The 24754-nt window shown below is 38.2% G+C and overlaps 1 protein-coding gene across 1 annotated transcript in view; it reads left to right on the top strand.

Annotated features, from left to right (window-relative positions):
* Nucleotides 1-15908: 15908 nt before the first annotated feature.
* Nucleotides 15909-24754, top strand: part of exoc3l2 (exocyst complex component 3 like 2) — a 57458-nt gene continuing 48612 nt past the window's right edge. Inside the window, exon 1 of the mRNA XM_062962344.1 lies at nucleotides 15909-16015. The gene's annotated coding sequence lies outside the window, so the exon portion shown is untranslated. The remainder of the gene's footprint in view (nucleotides 16016-24754) is intronic.

The following is a 24754-nucleotide window of genomic DNA, read 5'->3' as shown; positions in this document are numbered from 1 at the left end:
AAAAAGCAGTTCAATACACAATAATGTTATGTAGTAATTGCTGTATTTACGGATTTAGTACCAAAATATCACAATGTATTGAAAACATTGACTACAAAAATGCATTGGATAATCCAAAATGTTGGATAAGTGAGACTCTACTGTATTTTAAAAATCCACCATTGAAGTTGTAGTTTGGAGAGGCAGAGAAAGCTAAGGACCTTGTCAAACTACAACTCCCAGGATTCCATAGCAACGAGCCATGGAAGTGGGCTCAAAACTGCATTAATTCCGCAGTGTAGACGCAGCCAATGATTGGCAAATAGCACAGCAGTAAACTGGTTAGTCACAGCAAGAAGCTTTCTGAGTTATAAGCCAAAGCTGGATGGCCATCTGTCAAGAGGCCTTTGATTGTGCCTTCCCGTATGGCAGGACTGGGTTCTATGGGAATTGCAGTGTTTGCAGGGCATGCAAAGGTGACGTGGGGAAACTTGCACTGTCTTGTTAAAGGCAATGCAATTATTTGGAAATATTTCCGAGACGAGCCCTTAGGGAAGAAACAAGGCCTAATCGCATCCTACGCTCAGACCTGCCCGGAATCCAATACGCGCCTTTGGAACGGAAGTCCCTTCAACCCAGATTCTTGCAATTATGCCATAGCACTCTGCATATGCTCTTTGGGTGCGTCTACATTGCAAATAATAATAATAATAATAATAATAATAATAATAATAATAATAATAATGCAGTTTGACCCCACTTTGATGGCCATGGCTCAATGCGATGGGATCCTGCCTGCTGTAGTTTGCACTCGTTGACAGAGAAGGCTATGATTAATATTTTGGAGATAATTTTTATTTTTATTATTTGTTATTCTTATGAATGGACAGCCATTCTGCCTCCTGCCTGGCCAGCCCCTGAAGACTGTACAGTATTTCATTTCATTTTATATTATTTTGTTTATATTTATTACTAGTTTGGGTGCCCAGCATTGCCCATGTTATTTGAAAAAGTCCATTTTTAATTACCGTATATACTCGAGTATAGGCCGACATAAATATAAGCCGAGGCACCTAATTTTACCACCAAAACAACTGGGAAAACATTGACTCCAGTATAAACCGAGGGTGGTAAATTTCAGAAATAAAAATAAATACCAATAAAATTACATTAACTGACGCATCAGTAGGTTGGTTTATATTTGGGTCAGCTTATACTCGAAAATATATGGTACATTTATTATTTTTCTCTATTATTTTTGGTATTATTACATTTATTATTTTTCTCTATTATTTTTGGTATTATTACATTTATTATTTTTCTCTATTATTATTAGTATTATTACATTTATTATTTTTCTCTATTATTGTTGTTACTATTACATTTATTTTACTCTATTTTTATTATTATTAATACAGTAGAGTCTTACTTATCCAACATAAACGGGCTGGCAGAAAATTGGATAAGCGAATATGTTGGATAATAAGGAGAGATTAAGGAGAAGCCTATTAAACATGAAATTAGGTTATGATTTTACAAATGAAGCACCAAAACATCATGTTATACAACAAATTTGACAGAAAAAGTAGTTCAATACGCAGTAATGCTATGTAGTAATTACGAATTTAGAACCAAAATATCACAATATATTGAAAACACTGACTTCAAAAATGCATTGGATGATCCAGAACGTTGGATAAGTGAAACTCTACTGTATTTTAAAAATCCACTATTGAAGTTGTAGTTTGGAGCGGCAGAGAAAGCTAAGGACCTTGTCAAACTACAACTCCCAGGATTCCATAGCAACGAGCCATGGAAGTGGGCTCAAAACTGCATTAATTTCGCAGTGTAGACACAGCAAACGGCATAGCAGTAAACCGGTTAGTCACAGCAAGAGGCTCAGTAGGCTGGCTTATATTTGGGTCAGCTTATACTCGAGAATATATGGTACATTTATTATTTTTCTCTATTATTTTTGGTATTATTACATTTATTATTTTTCTCTATTATTTTTGATATTATTACATTTATTTTTTTCCTATCATTGTTGCAACTATTACATTTATTTTACTCTATTTTTATTATGATTATTAATACATTTATTATTTCACTCTGATCTTATTATTATTATTGCATTTGTTATTTTACTCTATTTATTAGTACGTGTATTATTTTCCTGTATTTATTATTATTACATGTATTATTTTACTCTATTATTATTAAAAGGATACCTAAGCACATTGACATTGAAGGTGAGAATAATGATTGGATCAGAGTTGGACAATCTTATCTTAAATTTGAGCTTGATGTAAATATTCAAAAACATTTAACCTACTGATGCCTCAATGAATGTAATTTTATTGGTATCTGTTTTTATTTCTGAAATTTACCACTCTGGGCTTATACTGGAGTCAATGTTTTCCCAGTTTCTTTTGCAGGCCATGCTCCCATCCATGTGGCTTTGCCAAATCATGCCTGCATCCCCCTCTCTCTGCATTGCAATGCTGCTTCCCATTGCACAAACACACACACACACACTCTCAGTGCGCCAAGAGGGCAGAAGCAGCTCCAGCATCAGCAGCATCAGGGCACTCCTGGGTTGGCGCCCGCCCTGGCAGCCGGGACAGCCAATGGGAAGCCGCCGCAGGGCGAGGAGTCTCCTCTGATTGGCTGCGCGGGAGCATGGAGACAAGGCCGGCCTGTCCGTCACCCAAATCCTTGCCAAAGGGAGAGAGAGAGAGGGAGGGCGGGCTCTCAAGACTCAATGCTCCATCCCCATTGGCTGACACCGCAGCCAATCTCTGTCGCCCAGCAATCGAGCGTTAACCCTTGCATGCCAGTGTGGGCAGGCAGGGACACATGGCTTATTATTATTATTATTATTATTATTATTATTATTATTATTATTATGACACAGCAAACAAGATAGATATGCTGGATTTCATATCACAAAATCACAAGTCGAACACTTTCCAAGTGTTTTATTATTTTATTTTATTATTTTTATTATTTATTATTATTTTATTTATTAATTTATTTTATTATTTTATTTTATTGTTTGACACAGCAAACAAGATAGACTTTATTATTATTATCATTACTATTATTTTATTATGACACAGCAAACAAGATAGATATGCTGGATTTCATATCACAAGTCGAACACTTCCCAAGTGTTTTATTATTTTATTTTATTATTTATTATTTATATTATTTATTATTATTTATTATTATTTTATTTTATTATTTATTATTTATATTATTTATTATTATTTATTGTTATTTTATTTTATTATTTATTATTTTTATTATTTATTATTATTTTATTTTATTTTATTGTATGACACAGCAAACAAGATAGACATTATTATTATTATTATCATTGTGTTGTCGAAGGCTTTCATGGCCAGGATCACAGGGTTGTTGTGTGTCTTTCGGGCTGTGTGGCCATGTTCCAGAAGCATTCTCTCCTGACGTTTCACCCACATCTATGGCAGGCATCCTCAGAGGTTGTGAGGTATGGAGAAAACTAAGCAAAGAGGTTAATATATATCTGTGGAAAGTCTAGGGTGAGAGAGGTCAGTGTGAATGTTGTGTAATTAATCACTTTAATTAGCATTGAAAAGCTTATCTGCTGTCTTCTTCCTGCCTCTGGGGCATCCTTTGTTTAGAATCGTTAACTGCCCTAGGTTGATTCATGTCTGGAAATCCTCTGTTTTCAGAGTATTGCTTTTTATTTACTGTTCTGATTTTTGAGTTTTTTAATACTGGTAGCCAGATTTTGTTCATTTTCATGGTTTCTTCCTTTCTGTTGAAGTTGTCCACATGCTTGTGGATTTCAATGGCTTCTCTGTGTAGTCTGACATGATAGTTATTAGAATGACACCTTCCAGTAGCTGACACCCTCACACTAATCAAACAAAACTTCCCAGAAGACATCACAGCCCTGTTTCACCATTGCCTCACCACTAGCTACTTTCAGTGGGACACTGGATTCTATGAACAGAAGGATGGAGTGGCCATGGGGAGCCCTCTCAGCCCAGTAGTAGCAAATTTCTATATGGAATACTTTGAAAAACAGGCCCTAGAAACAGCACCATAAAAGCCAACTGTTTGGTTCAGATACGTAGATGACACCTTCACAATTTGGAGCCATGGAGAGGAAGAACTCAGCAAGTTCCTGGACCATCTTAACAGCATCCACCCAAACATCCAATTCACCATGGAAAAAGAAACGGAAGGAAAACTGCCATTTCTAGATGTTCTGGTCATCCGCAAACCCAATCAACAATTGGGCCACACAGTTTACAGAAAACCTACACATACAGATAGATACCTTCATAAAAACTCCAACCATCACCCAAGTCAAAAAAGGAGCACAATCAAAGCCCTGACAGACGGTGCACAAAGAATCTGCGAACCTCACCTCCTCCAAGGTGAACTCAACCACCTAAACTGGGCTCTACAGGCCAATGGAGACTCCACCACAGACATCAGAAGAGCTGCAAGGCCAAGAACAAGCCATGAGAGTCAAGACAAAGATCCACCCAGAGGAAAGGTGTCCTTACCAGACATCAAGGGAACTACTGACCGCATAGGGAAGCTGATGAAGAAGCACAACCTACAAACTATCTACAAACCCACGAAGAAAATCCAACAAATGCTACGGTCAGCGAAGGACAAGAGGGATCCTCTCTCTTCTGCAGGAGTCTACCGGATACCATGCAGCTGTGGACAAGTCTACATAGGGACCACCAAACGCAGCATTGCCCAAACAAGAGTCAAAGAACATGAAAGGCACTGCAGACTAATTCAACCAGAGAAATCAGCCATAGCAGAGCATTTGATGAACCAGCCTGGACACAGAATACTATTTGAGAACACAAAAATGCTGGACCACTCCAACAACTATCATGTCAGACTACACAGAGAAGCCATTGAAATCCACAAGCATGTGGACAACTTCAACAGAAAGGAAGAAACCATGAAAATGAACAAAATCTGGCTACCAGTATTAAAAAACTCAAAAATCAGAACAGTAAATAAAAAGCAATACTCTGAAAACAGAGGATTTCCAGACATGAATCAACCTAGGGCAGTTAACGACTCTAAACAAAGGATGCCCCAGAGGCAGGAAGAAGACAGCAGATAAGCTTTTCAATGCTAATTAAAGTGATTAACTACACAACATTCACACTGACCTCTCTCACCCTAGACTTTCCACAGATATATATTAACCTCTTTGCTTAGTTTTCTCCATACCTCACAACCTCTGAGGATGCCTGCCATAGATGTGGGTGAAACGTCAGGAGAGAATGCTTCTGGAACATGGCCACACAGCCCGAAAGACACACAACAACCCTATTATTATCATTACTATTATTTTATTATGACACAGCAATGTGATATTTTGAAATTATCAAGCCGTAATGAGAGACGAGTAAAAAATATTATTATTATTATTATTATTATTATTATTATTATTATTATTATTATTATTATTATTATAGTGTTTAGGTCAGGCAGGTAGATGAGCACATTGCACTGTGGTTATTGTTGTTGTTGTTATTAATATATTATTAATTATATATTAAATTTTACATGTAATATTACTAATAATATTACAATATATTGATACAGTACAATAATAGTAATTTATTACCAGTCTTGTACTATGCTAATAATATATATTGTGTGTAAATTTAATTTGTAAGCCGCTCTGAGTCCCGTTCGGGGTGAGAAGGGCGGGATATAAATGTAGCTAATAAATAAATAAATATTGCCCAGCTTTTAGCTCAGGCAGGCACATTGTGTTGTTGTTGTTGTTGAAATGTTCATCCCAAATTACATTTCTGCAGATCATAGAGTTGGAAGGAACAGTGATGGCGCAATGGGTTAAACCCTTGTGCTGGCTGGACTGCTGACCTGAAGGTTGGGTTACTGACCCGAAGGTTGCCAGTTCGAATCTGCGAGATGGGGTGAGCTCCCGTCTGTCAGCTCTAGCTTACGGGGACATGCGAGAAGCCTCCCAGCAGGATGGTAACACATTCAGGCATTCCCTGGACAACGTCTCTGTAGACAGCCAATTCTACAGTATGTTCTCAAGTCGCTTCTGACACAATTAAAAAAAATAGAGTTGGAGGGGGCACCCAAAGGTCATCCAGTCTAACCCTTTTCTGCTTTCAGGAAGGAAAAGCACTATCAAAGCCCTCCCGACAGACAGCCTCGGTTTAAAAGCCTCCAAAGATGGAGTTTTTGATGGCCATAGAAGAAAAATAACTTTGGAAAAATGTGCGAATCTCAGGTGCCACCTGCTGTTCGCCTGGAAATATTCTTCCAATTTGCAGGAAAGTTGAAGAGAAATAATAGCATTATTATTATTATTATTATTATTATTATTATTATTATTATTATTATTATTTTACATGTACATAACCACACACGTGCACATTCGGTCCAAGTATCTATTATTATTATTATTATTATTGTTACAGTAGAGTCCCACTTATCCAACCTTCTGGATTATCCAACGCATTTTTGTAGTCAATGTTTTCAATACATCGTGACATTTTGGTGCTAAATTCGTAAATACAGTAATTCCTACCTAGCATTAATGTGTAATGAACTACTTTTTCTGTCAAATTTGTTGTATGACATGATGTTTTTTGGTGCTTAATTTGTAAAATCATAACCTATTTTGATGTTTAATAGGCTTTTTCTTAATCTCTCTTTATTATCCAATATTCGCTTATCCAACGTTCTGCCGGCCCGTTTATGTTGGATAAGTGAGACTCTACTGTATTATTATTATTATTGACACAACGACGTTGTATGACACAGCAAACAAGATAATTCTGACCTGTGATTTTGTGATACGAAATCCAGCATATCCATTATTATTATTATTATTATTATTATTATTATTATTATTATTATTATTATTATTATTATGACACAGCAAACAAGATAGATATGCTGGATTTCGTTTCACAAAATCACAAGTCGAACACTTCCCAAGTGTCTAGGACTGTGTGATGTATTTTCGGATGATGCGCGCAGATCCCAGTCGGATGGCCTTTTGCAGCTGGCAGATCGTAATTTTGTCAATGTCTATTGTTTCCAAATGCCGGCTGAGATCTTTTGGCATGGCACCCAGTGTGCCCATCACCACCGGGACCACCTGCACTGGTTTCTGCCAGAGTCTTTGCAGTTCAATCTTGAGGTCCTGATAGCGGCTGAGTTTTTCCTGTTGTTTTTATGTCAATGCGACTGTCACCTGGGATGGCGACATCAATGATCCAAACCTTTTTCTTTTCCACAACTGTGATGTCTGGTGTGTTGTGTTCTAGAACTTTGTCAGTCTGGATTCGGAAGTCCCACAGTATCTTTGCGTGCTCATTTTCCAGTACTTTTGCAGGTTTGTGATCCCACCAGTTCTTTGCTGCTGGGAGGTGGTACTTGAGGCATAAGTTCCAATGAATCATTTGGGCCACATAGTTGTGCCTCTGTTTGTAGTCTGTCTGTGCAATTTTCTTACAGCAGCTGAGGATATGATCCATGGTTTCGTCGGTTTCCTTGCAGAGTCTGCATTTTGGGTCAACAGCTGATTTTTCAATCTTGGCCTTAATTGCATTTGTTAATAATAATTTGTAATTATTATTATTATTATTGTTATTATTATTACATTAATTTTCCTGCTTCTCCTTGTGGCATAAAGCATCCTATGTCATAGGTTGCACCCAAACTATAGAATTAATGCAGTTTGGCCCCACTTGAACCACCTGCCATGGCTCTATGCTATGGAATCCTAGGAGTTGTAGTTTTCCAAGGCTAACGTGACAAAGAGTGCAAAGGACAACTCCCAGGATCCCAGGAAATGTCGATGCTTTCTCAGCTTCTTTCATCTTTCTTTGTTTCCCAACATTGTAGGTCAGACGTTCGGCCGGAAGAAACCTCCTGCCAGACGGCCAGACATTAATTCCTCATTCTTTTTTCCCCAATTAGTCGACTGAATGAAAAGCGGGTCACGTTTCCAGTCTGTTAATCCCGAAAAGATGAAACAAAGCAGGTGCCTGCGTGATCCTCGGGGAAGCAATTAAAACCCACACTCACAAATGAATCCCTAGCTCATTATTTGCTTCCAGACCATTAAGAGATATAAGTGCACTCTGCACGTGCTCAGGGGTTATAGCTTTACTAAGAGTGCCTCTATGCTGCAGAATGCATGAAGCTTAATTGCATGGAATCTCAGAGATTTGTAGTTTTACTAAGGCTGCATCTATGCCGTGGAACAAATGCAGCTTACGGTAACTATTATCATAGAATTCTAGGGGTTGTAGTTTTACTAAGGGTACATCTATGCCGTGGAACAAATGCACCTTACGGTAACTATTATCATAGAATTCTAGGAGTTGTAGTTTTACTAAGGGTACATCTATGCCGTGGAACAAATGCACCTTACGGTAACTATTATCATAGAATTCTAGGAGTTGTAGTTTTACTAAGGGTACATCTATGCCGTGGAACAAATGCAGCTTACGGTAACTATTATCATAGAATTCTAGGAGTTGTAGTTTTACTAAGGGTACATCTATGCCGTGGAACAAATGCAGCTTACGGTAACTATTATCATAGAATTCTAGGAGTTGTAGTTTTACTAAGGGTACATCTATGCCGTGGAACAAATGCAGCTTACGGTAACTATTATCATAGAATTCTAGGAGTTGTAGTTTTACTAAGGGTGCATCTATGCCGTGGAACAAATGCAACTTACGGTAACTATTATCATAGAATTCTAGGAGTTGTAGTTTTACTAAGGTTTACATCTATGCCGTGGAACAAATGCAGCTTACGGTAACTATTATCATATAATTCTAGGAGTTGTAGTTTTACTAAGGGTGCATCTATGCCGTGGAACAAATGCAGTTTACGGTAACTATTATCACAAAATTCTAGGAGTTGTAGTTTTACTAAGGGTGCATCTATGCTGCAGAACAAAAGCAGCTTATGGTAACTATTACCATAGAATTCTAGAAGTTGTAGTTTTACTAAGGGTGTATCTGCGCTACAGAATGAATGCAGCTTAATTGCCATGGAGTCTCAGAGAGTTGTGGTTTTACTAAGGGTGCATCTATGCTGCAGAACAAATGCAGCTTACGGTAACGATTACCATAGAATTCTAGGAGTTGTAGTTTTACTATGGGTGCATCTACGCTGCAGAATGCATGAAGCTTAATTGCCATGGAATCTGAGAGAGTTGTCGTTTTTCTAAGGGTGCATGCATGCTGCAGAATGAATGCATCTTAAAGTCAATGGAATTCCAGGAGTTGTAGTTTTAATAAGGGTGCATCTACGCTGCAGAATGCATGAAGCTTAATTGCCATGGAATCCTGGGAGTTGTAGTTTTGCTAAGGGTGCGTCTATGCTGGGGAACAAATTCAGCTTACGGTAACTATTACCATAGAATTCTAAGAGTTGTAGTTTTACTAAGGGTGCACCTGCGCTGCAGAATGAATGCAGCTTAATTGCCGTGGAATCTCAGAGAGTTGTAGTTTTACTAAGAGTGCATCTATGCTGCGGAACAAATGCAGCTTACGGTAACTATTACCATAGAATTCTAGGAGTTGTAGTTTTACTAAGGGTGCATCTGCGCTGCAGAATGAATGCAGTTTAATTGTCATGGAATCTCAGAGAGTTGTCGTTTTACTAAGGGTGCGTCCATGCTGAGGAACAAATGCAGCTTACAGTAACTATTACCATAGAATTCTAGGAGTTGTAGTTTTACTAAGGGTGCATCTGCGCTGCAGAATGAATGCAGTTTAATTGTCATGGAATCTCAGAGAGTTGTCGTTTTACTAAGAGTGCATCTATGCTGCGGAACAAATGCAGCTTACGGTAACTATTACCATAGAATTCTAGGAGTTGTAGTTTTACTAAGGGTGCATCTGCGCTGCAGAATGAATGCAGTTTAATTGTCATGGAATCTCAGAGAGTTGTCGTTTTACTAAGGGTGTGTCCATGCTGAGGAACAAATGCAGCTTACAGTAACTATTACCATAGAATTCTAGGAGTTGTAGTTTTACTAAGGGTGCATCTACGCTACAGAATGAATGCAACTTAATTGTCATGGAATCTCAGAGAGTTGTAGTTTTACTAAGAGTGCATCTATGCTGCGGAACAAATGCAGCTTACAGTAACTATTACCATAGAATTCTAGGAGTTGTAGTTTTACGAAGGGCGCAGCTCTGCTGCAGAATGAATGCAGCTTGGCATCACTTTCAGGGCCAAGGCTCAATGCTACGGGATCCCGGGAGCTGTAGTATGGTTTAGGCACCAGTCCTTCTTTGGCCTTGGAAAACTACCATTTATTTATTTATTTTCAGCATTTATGGGAGTTGCATTCCAACAACTCCCAGTATCCCATAGTATGGAGAGACATTGTAGATTTCTTTTATTGATGACCACAGGGTGGCAGGAGACATCTAGGGCTGGAAAGCCATTGAGGATGTTGGATTTTGGATAGGTTTGAGATGGTTTCATGCCACAAATAATACGAGTTCCTCGGAATGCAACTCCCATAATGTCCATTTTATGGACTACAATTTAGACTGCCAGCACTGGGAATCATGGGACATGCAATCCGAACAAGATACTGTCCTACAAACCCAGCTCTCCTAACCATTTATAATCATTATGATCTATTACCAAGTTTATTTGGGGCTTTAACTTCCAGAATCTAATTTTTACTGGGAATTAGAGGCATTATCCTGTTGTACCCTGCTTTGAACTGCAAAGAGGGGCAACGTTGTTGCTGTTGTTGTTTTTGTTGTTGTTATTATTATGTTGTTGAAGGCTTTCGTGGCCAGAGTCACTGGGTGGCTCTAAGTTTTCAGGGCTCTATGGCCAGGCTCCAGAAGCATTCTCTCCTGACGTTTCGCCCACATCTATGGCAGGCATCCTCAGAGGTTGTGAGGTCTGTTGGAAACTAGGCAAGTGGGGTTTATGTATCTGTGGAATAAAGTTCAGGGTGGGAGAAAGAAAGAACTCTTGTCTGTTGGAGGCAAGTGTGAATGTAGCCATTGGCCACCTTGATTCAGACAGCCTGGAAAACTCACAGCAACCCAGTGATTCCGGTCATGAAAGCCGACAACACTATTATTATTATTATTATTATTATTATTATTATTATTATTATTATTATTATATGCAATGTGTCCATTGGTCAATAATAATAATAATAATAACAACAACAACAACAACAACAACAACAACAATAATTAATAATGATAAATATCTGGGCATACTACAGCTGGACAACATCAAGCATGAACATGTGAAAACTGTGGTCGGCAAAGAATACACACAAAGGGTCAGAAAAATTCTCAAAAGCAAGCTCAATGGAGGCAACACCATCAAGGCCATAAACACCTGGGCCATACCTGTCATAAGATATACTGCTGGCATCATAAACTGGACACAGGCGGAACTGGACAATTTGGACAGAAAAACAAGAAAACTCATGACCATTCATCATTCACTACACCCTCGCAGTGATGTCGACCGGCTATATCTGCCGAGAAGATCAGGGGGGCAGAGGACTCTTGCAAGTCAAACAAGCAGTCAAAGAAGAAGAACATGCCCTGGCAGAAGATGGAAAGCAAAGTGAAGAACCTGCTTTGACTGAAGTCAAAAATCAGAAACTCCTCAAAGCACATCAGACAAAAAATCCAGTACAAGAAAGCCACACTACAAACTAGAGCTGACAGCTGGAACAACAAAACATTGCATGGAAAGTTCCTTGACAAGATTGAAGGAAAAGCTGACAAGGAGAAGACCTGGCTGTGGCTCACGAATGGGACCCTGAAGAAGGAGACAGAAGGCCTGATCCTTGCAGCCCAGGAGCAAGACATCAGGACAAAGGCAATTAAGGCCAAGATCGAAAAATCAGCTGAAGACCCAAAATGCAGACTGTGCAAGGAAACCGACGAAACCATTGATCATATCCTGAGCTGCTGTAAGAAAATTGCACAGACAGACTACAAACAGAGGCACAACTATGTGGCCCAAATGATTCATTGGAACTTATGCCTCAAGTACCACCTCCCAGCAGCAAAGAACTGGTGGGATCACAAACCTGCAAAAGTCTTGGAAAATGAGCATGCAAAGATACTGTGGGACTTCCGAATCCAGACTGACAAAGTTCTGGAACACAACACACCAGACATCACAGTTGTGGAAAAGAAAAAGGTTTGGATCATTGATGTCGCCATCCCAGGTGACAGTCGTATTGACGAAAAACAACAGGAAAAACTCAGCCGCTCTCAGGACCTCAAGATTGAACTTCAAAGACTCTGGCAGAAACCAGTGTAGGTGGTCCCGGTGGTGATGGGCACACTGGGTGCCGTGCCAAAAGATCTCAGCCAGCATTTGGAAACAATAGACATTGACGAAATCACGATCTGCCAACTGCAAAAGGCCACCCGACTGGGATCTGCACGCATCATCTGAAAATACATCACACAGTCCTAGACACTTGGGAAGTGTTCGACTTGGGATTTTGTGATATGAAATCCAGCATATCTATCTTGTTTGTGTCATAATAATAATAATAATAATAATAATAATAATAATAATAATAATACATCACACAGTCCTAGACACTTGGGAAGTGTTCGACTTGTGATTTTGTGATATGAAATCCAGCATATCTATCTTGTTTGCTGTGTCATAATAAAATAATATGCAATGTGTTCATTCGTCAATAATAATAACAATAATATGCAATGTGTCCATTGGTCAATAATAATAACAATAATATGCAATGTGTCCATTGGTCAATAATAATCATCATAACAATATGCAATGTGTCCATTGGTCAATAATAATAATAATAATAATAATAATAATAATAATAATAATAATAATATGCAATGTGTCCATTGGCCAATAATAATAATAATAATAATAATAATAATAATAATAATAATATGCAATGTGTCCATTGGCCAATAATAATAACAATAATATGCAATGTGTCCATTGGTCAATAATAATAACAATAATATGCAATGTGTCCATTGGTCAATAATAATCATCATAATAATATGCAATGTGTCCATTGGTCAATAATAATAATAATAATATGCAATGTGTCCATTGGCCAATAATAATAATAATAATAATAATAATAATAATAATAATAATAATAATAATAATATGCAATGTGTCCATTGGCCAATAAACAATTGTTACACTGTTTATTCCCAGACCTATGTTCCACCGTCACCATCATTCACATAGTTTTATCGATTCTGATTTCATCCATTACATATAATTGTAATCTCGAATTGTTTGTCCACAATTTTCTTATTTGTTGATAGAGTTAATGACCACTGAAATGGGAAAGTGTCTAATTAAGAACTCTGTTGACAATGAAGTTTGTGATGAACCACATTATAGAGGAAACGACAAAGAAACAACTGTAGCACACAAGAGGTGCAAAGGAAACAGTTCCAAACCTCGTTTACACAGTAAAGATTACACTATGTAACTATTTGTTCCTGGTTTGAAAGTGTTATTTCCTGTTTAACTGTGCACTCCTTGCTTTGAAAGTAGTTGCTATACTCCAGACACTTTGTTTTTGTGGCTGCCACAATGTTGCAGAAGCATGGCCATTCTGTGAGTTATTCATTGAAAAACTTTTGCAAAACTTGCTGCAGGATGTTCCTCCTGCAAGAACAAAGTTTTGGTAGTTTAATAAACTTTTCCCATGTTATCATTATAGAACCAATTAGGAAATGACATTTATAACCCAGGAGCAGATATCATGTTACATAGTGTTATATGAAACTTTTACCGTATATACTCGAGTATAAGCCGACCCGAATATAAGCCGAGGCACCTAATTTTACCACAAAAAAAACCCTCCAGTATAAGCCGAGGGTGGTAAATTTCAGAAATAAAAATAGATACCAAAAAAATTACATTAATTGAAGCCTTAGTAGGTTAAATGTTTTTGAATACAGCAGAGTCTCACTTATCCAACATAAACAGGCTGGCAGAATGTTGGATAAGCGAATATGTTGGATAATAAGGAAGGATTAAGGAAAAGCCTATTAAACATCAAATTGTTATGATTTTACAAACTGAGCACTAAAACATCATTTTATACAACAAATTTGACAGAAAGAGTAGTTCAATACGCAGTAATGCTATGTAGTAATTACTGTATTTATGAATTTAGCATCAAAATATCACGATGTATTGAAAACATTGACTACAAAAACATCGACTACTAAAAGGCAGACTGCGTTGGATAATCCAGAACGCTGGATAAGCGAATGTTGGATAAGTGAGACTCTACTGTATTTACATAAAGCTCAAATTTAAGATAAGACTCTCCGACTCCGATCAAATCATTATTCTCTTCTTCTTCAATGTAAATGTGCTTATGTATCCTTTTAATAATCATAGAGTAAAATTATACATGTAATAATAATAATAAATACAGGAAAATAATACAACTTATAATAAATAGAGTAAAATAATAAATGCAATAATAATAATAATAAGATCAGAGTGAAATGATAAATGTATTCATAATAATAATAAAAATAGAGTAAAATAAATGTAATAGTAGCAGCAATAATAGAGAAAAATAGTAAATGTAATAATACCAATAATAATAGAGAAAAATACTAAATGTAATAATACCAATAATAATAGAGAAAAATAATAAATGTACCATATATTCTCGAGTATAAGCTGACCCAAATATAAGCCAACCAGGTCCCTCAGGCATTGTTTCCAAATGCCGGCTGAGATCTTTTGGCACGGCACCCAGTGTGCCGATCACCACCGGGACCACCTGCACTGGTTTCTGCCAGAGTCTTTGAAGTTCAATCTTGAGGTCCTGATAGCGGCTGAGTTTTTCCTGTTGTTTTTCGTCAATGCGACTGTCACCTGGGATGGCAACATCAATGATCCAAACCTTTTTCCTTTCCACAACTGTGATGTCTGGTGTGTTGTGTTCTAGAACTTTGTCAGTCTGGATTCGGAAGTCCCACAGTATCTTTGCGTGCTCATTTTCCAATACTTTTGCAGGTTTGTGATCCCACCAGTTCTTTACTTGAGGCATAAGTTCCAATGAATCATTTGGGCCACATAGTTGTGCCTCTGTTTGTAGTCTGTCTGTGCGATTTTCTTACAGCAGCTGAGGAGATGATCCATGGTTTCGTCAGCTTCCTTGCACAGTCTGCATTTTGGGTCATCAGCTGATAATTATTATTATTATTATTATTACATGTATTATTTCACTCTATTATTATTAAAAGGATACATAAGTGCATTTACATTGAAGAAGAAGAGAATAATGATTTGATCAGAGTTGGACAGTCTTATCTTAAATTTGAGCCTTATGTAAATATTCAAAAACATTTAACTTACTGATGCCTCAATTAATGTAATTTTATTGGTGTCTATTTTTATTTCTGAAATTTCCTACCCTCGGCTTATATTTGAGTCAATGTTTTCCCAGTTTTTTTGTGGTAAAGTTAGATGCCTCGGCTTATATCCGGGTCGGCTTATATTTGCGTATATACGGTAAATTGTCTGCCTCGATATTCCGGGTTATATGGCAGTGTAGAAGGGCCCTGAGGTGGCGATGTGTTGGGTTTTCAAATAAATAGACCTGCCTTTTATTTCTCCTTTGGCTCATCTTAATGGACAGTCCCCAAAACGGACTTTTCTCAACTTAGTTGTGGTTCCATATTGGTGCGCAATGATCCTGTTTTGCAAAACCCACTGCCGGTGTGTTTCTGCAACTGGGATTTCTGTGTGTTGGGAATGCCAAGCCCACCCCGGCTCCTCCTTGTTTTAATGGGAAGGGCTTCCTTTCTTTGAGGCCATTTCCCCTCTTCATTGCACCTCCCATCTGCCTTGTGCACCAGAAGCCGGGCAGAGCAGAGCGCATCCTGCAAGCGGCGCATGAGCTGAGAGCATCACCGTGATTCCCTTCCTCCAAAAAAGGTTTCCAAAGGTAGGAAGCTCACCAATCCCTTCTCTCTTTCTCTTTTTCTTTGCGTTTTCTCAGCAGAAGGAAAGTGACCTAGTGGAGCATCAAAAGCAGGAAGGGAAAGGGGAGAAAAACAACAACCAAAACTCTATTTTAGCATCAGTTTTGACCAATATCTTTGCTTTGGAAACTTTTTTTGCAAAAACAAAAATTGAGCAAACCATAGAATCATAGAATCATAGAATCATAGAATAGTAGAGTTGGAAGAGACCACATGGGCCATCCAGTCCAACCCCATTCTGCCAAGAAGCAGGAAATCGCATTCAAAGCACCCCCGACAGATGGCCATCCAGCCTCTGCTTAAAAGCCTCCAAAGAAGGAGCCTCCACCACAGTCTGCGTCAGAGAGTTCCACTGGTGAACAGCCTTTCTCACAGTGAGGAAGTTCTTCCTGATGTTCAGGTGGAATCTCCTTCCTTTCCTGTATTTTGAAGCCATTGTTCCGTGTCCTAGTCTGCAGGGCAGCAGAAAACAATCTTTCTCCCTCTTCCCTATGACTTCCCTTCACGTATTTGTCCATGGCTATCATGTCTCCTCTCAGCCTTCTCTTCTGCAGGCTAAACATGCCCAGCTCTTTAAGCCGCTCCTCATAGGGCTTGTTCTCCAGACCCTTGATCATTTTAGTCGCCCTCCTCTGGACGCTTTCCAGCTTGTCAACATCTCCCTTCAACTGTGGTGCCCAAAATTGGACACAGTGTGATTCCAGGTAACGTGGTCTGACCAAGGCAGAATAGAATAAGGGGGAGCAGGACTTCCCTGGATCCTGACGCTATTCCCCTATTGATGCAGGACAGAATCCCATTGGCTTTTTTAGCTGCCGCATCACATTCCTGGCTCATGTTCCCCTTCCTCCCCACGAGGACTCCAAGGTCTTTTTCGCACACACTGCTGTCAAGCCAGGCATCGTCCCCCATTCTGTCTCTTTGATTTCCATTTTTTCTGCCGAAGTGAAGTATCTTGCATTTGTCCCTGTTGAACTTCATTTTGTTAGTTTCGGCCCATCATCTCTCTAGTCTGTCAAGATCGTTTTGAATTCTGCTCCTGTCTTCTGGAGTGTTGGCTCTCCCTCCCAGTTTGGTGTCGTCTGCAAACTTGATGATCGTGCCTTCTAACCCTTCGTCTAAGTCGTTAATAAAGATGTTGAACAGAACCGGGCCCAGGACGGAGCCCTGCTTGTGGCACTCCACTTGTCACTTCTTTCCATGATGAAGACGACGCATTGGTGAGCACCCTTTGGGTTCGTTCGCTTAGCCAATTACAGATCCACCTAACCGTAGTTTTGTCTAGCCCACATTTTACTAGTTTCCTTGCCAGAAGGTCGTGGGGGACTTTGTCGAAGGCCTTCCTGAAATCCAGGTAGGCTACATCTACGGCATTCCCTGTATCGACCCAACTCGTAACTCTATCGAAAAAAGAGATCAGATTAGTCTGGCATGGCTTGTTTTTGGTAAATCCGTGTTGACTATTAGCAATGACCGCATTTGTTTCTAAGTGTTCGCAGACCACTTCCTTAATGATCTTTTCCAGAATTTTGCCTGGTATTGATGTGAGGCTGACCGGACGGTAATTGTAACCGGACGGTAACCACTCCAGTAGTTCCAACCAGGAAAGTTTTTGGATTCAGCAAAACTCTTCCTCAAGGCGAGACAAGGAATTTGGGTCAACGTGGATGGTGATTGTGGAAAGAACTGATATGCATTCTTCGATAAATTGGGTCATTCAATTCTGTCATTAATGCACTGCATGCACAATAGTGCCACTAAGGAACAGAATTAATGTGGTTTGATGCCACTTTATTTATTCATTTATTTATTTGCTACATTTATAGCCCGCTCTTCTCACTCCAAAGGGGACTCAGGGCAGCTTACAAATCAAATGTACATACAATATATTATTAGCATACCCTGTTTCCTCTAAAATAAGACATCCCCATAAAATAAGACCTAGTAGAGGTTTTGCTGAATTGCTAAATATAAGGCCTCCCCCGAAAGTAAGACCTAGCAAAGTTTTTGTTTGGAAGCATGCCCAACAAACAGAACACCAGAACATGCAGGATTGGTAAATGTACGTACCATAAAGTGTTGTATATAGGAATATTGGTAGTAACAAGAAATTCTTGACAGGATTCACAGTTTGTCTGGTTATGCTGGTTTGTGATGACAACTACTGTACAGTATAGAATAAATGTTCATTTTTTGTTCAACAATAAATGTGAATTCTTCTTCATGGAAAAATAAGACATCCCCTGAAAATATGACCTAGCGCATATTTGGAAGCAAAAATTAATATAAGACACTGTCTTATTTTCGGGGAAACACGGTAGCACAATATAAGCAATAAATTACAGTAGAGTCTCACTTATCCAGCACTCGCGTATCCAACTTTCTGGATTATCCAATGCATTTTTGTAGTCAATGTTTTCAATATATCGTGATATTTTGGTGCTAAATTAATAAATACAGTAATTACAACATAACATTACTGCATATTGAACTACTTTTTCTGGCAAATGTGTTGTCTAACATGATGTTTTGGTGCTTCATTTGTAAAATCATAACCTAATTTGATGTTTATTAGGCTTTTCCTTAATGCCTCCTTATTATCCAACATATTCGCTTATCCAACATTCTGCTGGCCCGTTTATGTTGGATAAGTGAGACTCTACTGTATATGGTACTATATCATTATATGGTAATATTATTAGTAATATTACATTTAATATATACAGTAGAGTCTCATTTACCCAACACTTGCTTATCCAACGTTCTGGATTATCCAACACATTTTTGTAGTGAATGTTCTCAATACATCGTGATATTTTGGTGCTAAATTCGTAAATCCAGTAATTACTACATAGCATTACTGCGTATTGAACTACTTTTTCTGCCAAATACTCTACTGTATTATTATAAATATTATAAGTATATACAATATATTATATATTTATACATTATTGTGTGTGTGTGTGCATATATATATACATATGTATTTAAAATTAGCATAGCACTTTACAACTGCTATTGTAGCCTGAGAGTTTCTTGAGGCTCTCTTTGCCGGACAGACCTTAGGAAACTACAACTCCCAGAGTCCCTTGGCAGTTTGAAAGGGCACTAAACTTGCATTCCTTCTCTTTCTTGAAATTATAGTTTTAAGATCAACTTTGGACAAAATTTACCAAGAATTCAGTTTTTAAGTGATCTACCCAAATGCTTCCAATCTGGCAAGGTGCTGGAGTTTAGAACCACATTACGTGGTCAGTATGTATAGACCCATATAATGCAGTTTGAATTGCATTGCATGGGTCTTAAATTTATAATGCTGGAATACACACACACACAGCTTCCATTGGAAAATTATTCCCTTTACATCTTCTATAATGAAGTTTATATATACATATTCCAGCAATAGAAATATATTCTTGTATATATTTCTGTATTTCCTGGTGATGCCCATGTTACTTGAAAAAGGCATTGTTTGTTTCGGGATGTTAGTACAGTAGAGTCTCACTTATCCAAGACTCGCTTATCCAACATTCTGGATTATCCAAGGCATTTTTGTAGTGAATGTTTTCAATATATCGTGATATTTTGGTGCTAAATTCGTAAATACAGTAATTACAACATAACATTACTGCGTATTGAACTACTTTTTCTGTCAAATTTGTTGTGTAACATGAAGTTTTGGTGCTTCATTTGTAAAATCATAACCTAATTTGATGTTTAATAGGCTTTTCCTTAATCCCTCCTTATTATCCAACATATTCGCTTATCCAAGGTTCTGCTGGCCCGTTTATGTTGGATAAGTGAGACTCTACTGTCGTTGGAAGAAGGAGGCTCAATTAGATGGACTTTGGGGTCTCTTCCAACCTCAGGATTATAGTAGAGTCTCACTTATCCAACATTCACTTATCCAATGTTCTGGATTATCCAATGAATTTTTGTAGTCAATGTTTCCAATATATCATGATATTTTGGTGCTAAATGTGTAAATACAGTAATTACTATGTAGCATTACTGCATATTGAACTACGTTTTCTGTCAAATTTGTTGTCTAACGTGATGTTTTGGTGCTTAATTTGTAAAATCAGAACCTAATTTGATGTTTAATAGGCTTTTCCTTAACCCCTCCTTATTATCCAACATATTCGCTTATCCAACGTTCTGCCGGCCCATTTATGTTGGATAAGTGAGACTCTACTGTAATATCGTTTTGGTCATATGTTAGACCATGTCTTAGAAAATAACTCAGTCTTTACTTTGGTTTTTGTTATGAATGCTCCTATTAGAAAATGCATAAGGATGTGAGTGAACTACAATTCCCAAAAATCTTGGGTCAACCCTCCCAAAACTCCCCCAGTATTCCCAGTTGGCCATAGAATCATAGAATCATAGAATTGGAATTGGAGTTGGAAGAGACCACATGGGCCATCCAGTCCAACCCCATTCTGCCAAGAAGCAGGAAATCGCATTCAAAGCACCCCCGACAGATGGCCATCCAGCCTCTGCTTAAAAGCCTCCAAAGAAGGAGCCTCCACCGCGGCCCGGGGGAGAGAGTTCCACTGCTGAACAGCCCTTCTCACAGTGAGGAAGTTCTTCCTGATGTTCAGGTGGAATCTCCTCTCCTGTAGTTTGAAGCCATTGTTCCGTGTCCTAGTCTCCAGGGCAGCAGAAAACAAGCTCCCTCCCTCTTCCCTATGACTTCCCTTCACGTATTTGTACATGGCCCTCATCATGTCTCCTCTCAGCCTTCTCTTCTGCAGGCTAAACATGCCCAGCTCTTTAAGCCGCTCCTCATAGGGCTTGTTCTCCAGACCCTTCATCATTTTAGTCGCCCTCCTCTGGACGCTTTCCAGCTTGTCAACATCTCCCTTCAACTGTGGTGCCCAGAATTGGACACAGTGTGATTCCAGGTAACGTGGTCTGACCAAGGCAGAATAGAATAAGGGGGAGCAGGACTTCCCTGGATCTAGACGCTATTCCCCTCTTGATGCAGGACAGAATCCCATTGGCTTTTTTAGCTGCCGCATCACATTCCTGGCTCATGTTCCCCCTTCCTCCCCACGAGGACTCCAAGGTCTTTTTCGCACACACTGCTGTCAAGCCAGGCATCGTCCCCCATTCTGTATCTTTGATTTCCATTTTTTCTGCCGAAGTGAAGTCTCTTGCATTTGTCCCTGTTGAACTTCATTTTGTGAGTTTCGGCCAATCATCTCTCTAGTCTGTCAAGATCGTTTTGAATTCTGCTCCTGTCTTCTGGAGTGTTGGCTCTCCCTCCCAGTTTGGTGTCGTCTGCAAACTTGATGATCGTGCCTTCTAACCCTTCGTCTAAGTCGTTAATAAAGATGTTGAACAGAACCGGGCCCAGGACGGAGCCCTGCTTGTGGCACTCCACTTGTCACTTCTTTCCATGATGAAGACGACGCATTGGTGAGAATCACCCTTTGGGTTCGTTCGCTTAGCCAATTACAGATCCACCTAACCGTAGTTTTGTCTAGCCCACATTTTACTAGTTTGTTTGCCAGAAGGTCGTGGGGGACTTTGTCGAAGGCCTTACTGAAATCCAGGTACGCTACATCCACAGCATTCCCTGTATCGACCCAACTCGTAACTCTATCGAAAAAAGAGATCAGATGAGTCTGGCATGACTTGTTTTTGGTAAATCCGTGTTGACTATTAGCAATGACCGCATTTGTTAGGGTTAGGCACCCAGACCATGTTGGGTCTGTGTGCCAAATGTGGTCCAGATCCATCATCTGCTGGGTTCAGAGTTCTCTGGATAAAGGTGAACTACAAGTCCCAGACTCCCAGGGCAATTTTCCTGAAAATCCTGCCAGGATTCACAGTTGGCATTGTTGGGTCTGTGTGCCAAGTTTGGTCCATATCCATCACTTGCTGGGTTCAGTGTTCTCTGAATACGGGTGAACTATAACTCTCTGATGCCAAGGTCAGTCACCCCAAGTTGGCCGTGTTGTGCTTGTGGCCAAGTTTGGTCCAGATCTGTCATTGGTGGGATTCAGAGGGCTCACGGAATAATAATAATAATAATAATAATAATTATTATTATTATTATTATTATTAAACTTTATTTGTACCCCGCTAACATCTCCTGAAGGACTCGATGCGGCTTACAAAGGCCAAGGCCTCAACACACAATATAACAATACAAAACAAAAAGCAAATTAAAAACAATTAAAACAGTATAAACAACAAGCAATAACAATACGCTAAAACACAGGTGAACTATAACTCCCAGAGATAAAGCTCAATTACCTCCCAAGTCCACCAGTATTCCCAGTTGGCCATATTGGTGTGTCAAGTTTGGTCCAGATCCATCATCAGATGGGTTCGGCGTTCTCTGAATTTGGCATCCGGGAGTTGTAGTTCACCGTTATCCAGAGAACACCGGACCCAGTAAATGATGAATCTGGACACAATTTGGTACACAGACCCAGTATGGCCAACTGGGAATACTGGGGGAGTTTTGGGAGGGTTGACCCAAGATTTTTGGGAATTGTAGTTCACCCACATCACTATGCATTTTCTAATGGGAGCATTTAAAAAAAGCAAAAGCAAAGACATAGTTTTGGGCCATATAGCGTTGAGTCATTGCAGTTAAAGTGGTATCAAACTGCATCAATTCTGTAGTATAGATGCACCCAACTCCCAATATTAGATAGTGTTGAGCCATGGCAGTTAAAGTGGTATCAAACTGCATCAATTCTGTAGTATAGATGCACCCAACTCCCAATATTAGATAGTGTTGAGCCATGGCAGTTAAAGTGGTATCAAACTGCATCAATTCTGTAGTATAGATGCACCCAACTCCCAATATTACATAGTGTTGAGCCATGGCAGTTAAAGTGGTATCAAACTGCATCAATTCTGTAGTATAGATGCACCCAACTCCCAATATTAGATAGTGTTGAGCCATTGCAGTTAAAGTGGTATCAAACTGCATCAATTCTGTAGTATAGATGCACCCAACTCCCAATATTACATAGTGTTGAGCCATTGCAGTTAAAGTGGTATCAAACTGCATCAATTGTGTAGTATAGGTGCACCCAACTCCCAATATTACATAGTGTTGAGCCATTGCAGTTAAAGTGGTATCAAACTGCATCAATTCTGTAGTATAGATGCACCCAACTCCCAATATTACATAGCGTTGAGCCATTGCAGTTAAAGTGGTATCAAACTGCATCAATTCTGTAGTATAGATGCACCCAACTCCCAATATTACATAGCATTGCGCCATGGCAATTAAAGTGGTATCAAACTGCATCAATTCTGTAGTATAGATGTATCCAACTCCCAATACTACATATCATTGAGCCATTGCAGTTAAAGTGGTATCAAACTGCATCAATTGTGTAGTATAGATGCACCCAACTCCCAATATTACATAGTGTTGAGCCATGGCAGTTAAAGTGATATCAAACTGCATTAATTCTGTAGTATAGATGCACCCAACTCCCAATATTACATAGTGTTAAGCCATGGCAATTAAAGTGATATCAAACTGCATCAATTCTGTAGTATAGATGTATCCAACTCCCAATATTACATATCATTGAGCCATTGCAGTTAAAGTGGTATCAAACTGCATCAATTCTGCAGTATAGATGCACCAATTCCCAATATTACATAGCGTTGAGCCATTGCAGTTAAAGTGGTATCAAACTTCATCAATTCTGTAGTATAGAGGCACCCAACTCCCAATATTATTATTATTAATTTATTTATTTACTACATTTATATCTTGCTCAGAGCGACTTACAAATCAAATGTACATACAATATATTATTAGCATAGCACAATATAAGCATTAAATTACTATATTGTACTATATCATTATAGGGTAATATTATTAGTAATATTACATTTAATATATAATATATCATTAATATTATTTTGTATTATTATTGGTATAATATTGCATTACATTATAATATTATTATCAATATTATATGTATATACAATATATTAGTAACACAGTATTACATTTAATATATAATATATTATTAATATTATTTTGCATTATTATTAGCATAATATTGTATTACATTATAATATTATCAATATTATATGTTACAGTATATACAATATATTATATATTTATAAATTATTATAAATTATATATATGTATATAAAATTGGCATAGCATGTTGCTATGGCACATGGCTCTCAGGTTACATAGCGTTGAGCCATTGCAGTTAAAGTGGTATCAAACTGCATTAATTCTGTAGTATAGATGCACCCAACTCCCAATATTACATAGCGTTGAGCCATGGCACTTAAAGTGGTATCAAACTGCATTTATTACATAGTATAGATGCACCCAACTCCCAATATTATTATTATTAATTTATTTATTTACTACATTTATATCCCGCTCAGGGCGGCTTACAAATCAAATGTACATACAATATATTATTAGCATAGCACAATATAAGCATTAAATTACTATATTGTACTATATCATTATACGGTAATATTATTAGTAATATTACATTTAATATATAATATATAATTAATATTATTATATTGTATTATTATTAGCATAATATTATATGTACAGTATATGCAATATATTATATATTTATAAATTATTATAAATTATATCTATATATATGTATATAAAATTGGCATAGCATGTTGCTATGGCACATGGCTTTCAGGTTACATAGCGTTGAGCCATTGCAGTT

The sequence above is a fragment of the Anolis carolinensis genome, unplaced genomic scaffold (genome assembly GCF_035594765.1).
Source record: "Anolis carolinensis isolate JA03-04 unplaced genomic scaffold, rAnoCar3.1.pri scaffold_10, whole genome shotgun sequence".
Classification (NCBI taxonomy): domain Eukaryota; kingdom Metazoa; phylum Chordata; class Lepidosauria; order Squamata; family Dactyloidae; genus Anolis; species Anolis carolinensis.
The sequence above is the reverse complement of the archived record's forward strand: the minus strand, read 5'-3'. Positions and strand labels throughout refer to the sequence as shown.